The sequence below is a fragment of the Nicotiana tabacum genome, chromosome 7 (assembly GCF_000715075.1).
Source record: "Nicotiana tabacum cultivar K326 chromosome 7, ASM71507v2, whole genome shotgun sequence".
NCBI classification, from domain to species: Eukaryota; Viridiplantae; Streptophyta; class Magnoliopsida; order Solanales; family Solanaceae; genus Nicotiana; species Nicotiana tabacum.
The window spans coordinates 150,669,997-150,673,758 of record NC_134086.1 but is presented as its reverse complement, the minus strand read 5'-3'; the positions used below and the strand labels follow the sequence as shown (position 1 = coordinate 150,673,758).

Genomic DNA, 3,762 nt, shown 5'->3' with positions numbered 1-3,762 from the left:
AGAGTGAGCGCAAGTGTGTCATGGCAGTAGAGTCTACAACTGGGGTAGGACCGACACATTTCTTAGGCTGTTCTGTCAAAATGGCAGGTGTGACATACTTGGGGTAATGCATCAAACGGTTAGGCCTAGAAGTGTGGTTTAGCTTGCTCGAGGACGAGCAAAGGTTTAAGTGTGGGGTGTTGATAATAGGTGAATTAAACTATATTCAGACCCTAAATAACCGCCTTCTTGCATAGTTTTGATAATAAAAGTGATAACAAAATGCTCTTATTAGTGCTTTTCATGATTTGCAGGTTATATATGACTAAGGAAGGCTAGAGAGCACTTTTGGAGTAAAAAAATAAAGAAAGAGAGGCCAACCATGAAATATCCCAAGCGAACCACGCAAAACAGGCTGAAGAATCAGAAAACTGAGTCTACCGCGGTTCCACCGCGACCGCGGTAGAACCGCGGTGAAGGATGTTCGCGGACAGAAAGAGATTCCGAGGAGATGTTTGGCCGCGGTTCCACCGCGACCACGGCAGAACAGCGGCAGGCGCGGAAAAGTTCAGGGACCAAAGTGCAAATACGGGATTTTTAGCCCTAAAACCTATTTTTAAATACTAGACTTCGCCCAAGAGAGACATGTATTGAATTTTAGAGCTTCTTAGCAAGAAAACCATTGTGAGAGATCACCCAAAACATCTTTCTTCTTTTCTTTGATTTTTCTTGCAAGTTTTTATGATGAATATTATTTTAGCTTGTTTACCCATAGTCATGAGTAACTAAATCCCTTGTCTAAGGTTTTGATGGAACCTATTGGGGGATGAACTTCTTGTTTATGTGAATACAAATTGCTAGTTTCAATCTTTATTTATTCAACTATGTTCTTGTTGTAGTTAATTGACAGGATCCTCAATTAGCTGTGCCTATTTAGTGTGCATAACTCGGAGAGAGTGCATATTTAGGTTATTGTTGAATAACACCACTCCTAAAGTATAAGAGGGATCTATAACTGTAGGTTTAAAGGCGGGATTAGGGATAACGAAGCCTTGGGTGCAATCTTAAGTGAAATGTGTTAATTAAAGCCAGCTGGTGTATCTCGGGAGAGTGCAATAGTATATTACTGTGATTACTCAGGAGAGATTTACGGTAAAACGAGCGTTCATGATTGATAGAGGCGTGTTGGTAAATTTGTATGAAGCATAAACAGAAGGGATTCCATCAATAGGGGAAATCTTTACCTTAGCTTTTTCTCATCATTGTTTACAACCTTAGCATTTTAGTTTACAGCTTTTTAATTTACTTGCAATCTTAGTTACTAAAGAAACCATCTCTTGTGATTCAAACGTTTGGGAAACTGGTTATGAAGAGTTTAGTAGGTCTAAAGATTGTGATTGATAGGTTAATTCTCTGTGGATTCGACCCTGGGCGTAATACTCGGGTTATATTTGCAACGTCCGCAGAGTCCTTTTTAGAGGGCATAGTTGGGCGTGATCATTTTCTACTCATAATCGCTACAATACCTTGGGTTTTGCTAGTGAATATGTTGGAAATAATTTAGTTTCAACAGGAGTAGTATAATAGATTTGGAAATTAGGATTTTAAGTTTAATTACTTGTTGACTCGTAACTATTTCATAATTCCAAGGTCCCAAATTTTTTTTGATGCTTTATCATTTTTAAACGTAATATATAAATATATTTTTCACATTGTAAATTTATTCGGTACGGTTCAGTATTTTTTTGGGTTTATTTTTATAAAATATTACCTACCCTAATTATCAGTACGGTTATATATTTATATTAAACCCTACGGTTTTATTAAAAGAAACCTAAAAATCGTTTCGGTACGGTACGATTCGGTCGGTTTACTCGATTTTCAAATATCCATTGATACCCCTAATGGCAGCACATCTTTTAAAGAGGGTATATATATATATATTTTTTACAACAAATGCAGTTAATTTTTTACTAAGTATGAACATGAGTCCAAGTTTCTTTTTTTCTTTTTTAACCGAGGGAAAGGGAATTTAAAATCAATTTAGCACACGAAAACAGCGAGTACTCACTGGATCACATTCAAAATATAGACTTAATCATCAATACTTTTTCTTTGCTCATTTTTCAGAGGTTATTAATTTGTTGTAAATATAACTTCTTCTTTTTTAATTTCAATCTTAGACTGTAAATCCAACTTTTGGAAAGAGGCCGAGAACGTGCAACCTGTTTCAGTTGATTAATGTTGCAATTTTACTTATGGAGATTACAGTTGAAGGCTCTGCAATAAAAATATATTCCCTATCTACACGATATTTATGCTTGTCTATTGTTGATGATTGGATATATATCCTGCATATGCTCTTGTTGTTGCTATGTCATACATAATATGTAAATCAACGAATTTATTGTGAGTTTTGGATCACTGATTGCAACCTTAAATTAAATGGATTGGTGCCTGTAGATTGTTATGTCATAGTATATTGACATCGTCGCCCTTACAGTACATGAACACTCACATTTTCCACTTAATCTTTGACTTGAATTTCAAAATTAATTAGCTTCCTGTCCTCTTAAAATTTGTCCACATTTACTTTTCTTCTAACTTTACCAACTAAATAAAGGTAAATTTTCAGCGCCTAAGGAACCAAATAGTATTGGATACATAGATGATAAAATTTGCTACGTGACCAACAACCGACCTTAGCTCAGTTGGTAGAGCGGAGGACTGTAGTATGTCTGCTGAAATCCTTAGGTCACTGGTTCGAATCCGGTAGGTCGGATTATTTTTCCTTGTTTATTTTTCACGCCCAAAAGAGTTAATACCAATTTTGTTACGTGTAATTTGTAAATCTTTGAAACGTTTGTCCTACACCTACTTTCCCATCTTGCAAATCCTGTCCGTTTTTTTAAATATTTCCAACAAATATAATAAAGGATGTTTTTCAATTTAATTTTTTTGTACAAAATTGATTGTCCAAATTGTTTCCTTTATAACGAAAAATTTACAAAAATATCGATGCGCTTCAATCAAAGTTTTAAAGTCCTGCTTTATTTACTACTCCATTACTTTTACTTTCTTTTTTGGTCATATAATTAATACTAAGTAGCAAAAGCCAATTAGGCAGCATTCAAATTCATGCATGAAGTCCCTTTTTTGGAGAGTCTTAGCCACTGAGACATTATTGCTTTATTATAAAGGGGTATAAGTGTTATTTATCTACTTTAGTTTTAGTGTTTGGCCTCCCATTTTTCCCTATTTATATCTTTTTCACAATTTTTGTTTTTGTAATCTTCGCTTCGCTTGCAAATAAAACATATTTCTCAATTCATGTGACATTTTTTTTGTTGATTTTTGTACTTTCTTAAAAATATTAACACCATTCAACTTGGGCGGGTATCGGTTGGTTCGACCCGGTTGTAAATATTATCGGTTCGGTATATCGGTTTATAAAACTAATAACCAGACCGATAAAAAATCGGTTATCGGGTATCGATTTGTCGGTTATCGATCCTTATCGATTTACCCGATAAGAATAAAAAATATTAAAAAAAAATATGTTTATTGTAGAAATCGTGATCATACTTCTAAGAGAAATGAACTGAATTTTAGCTCATAAGAAAAGATGGATTAAATTTCAACTAAAAAGGAAAACTTTCTTTATTTACATTTGAAAATCCCAATATGATCTCAAATTTCAAAGTTATAAGTTAGCAGGAGTAAGGAATAAAATATTCAATAATCTAATCTTACTAACTATCTCATTGCGGGCGGACATAATGA

At 34.2% G+C, this 3,762-nt stretch overlaps 1 non-coding gene across 1 annotated transcript; it reads left to right on the top strand.

Annotated features, from left to right (window-relative positions):
- Window positions 1–2,675: 2,675 nt before the first annotated feature.
- TRNAY-GUA (transfer RNA tyrosine (anticodon GUA)) lies at window positions 2,676–2,761 on the top strand. Its single transcript is given in 2 exon segments — window positions 2,676–2,712; window positions 2,726–2,761. It is a non-coding gene; the product is annotated as a tRNA-Tyr (tRNA).
- Window positions 2,762–3,762: the final 1,001 nt, after the last annotated feature.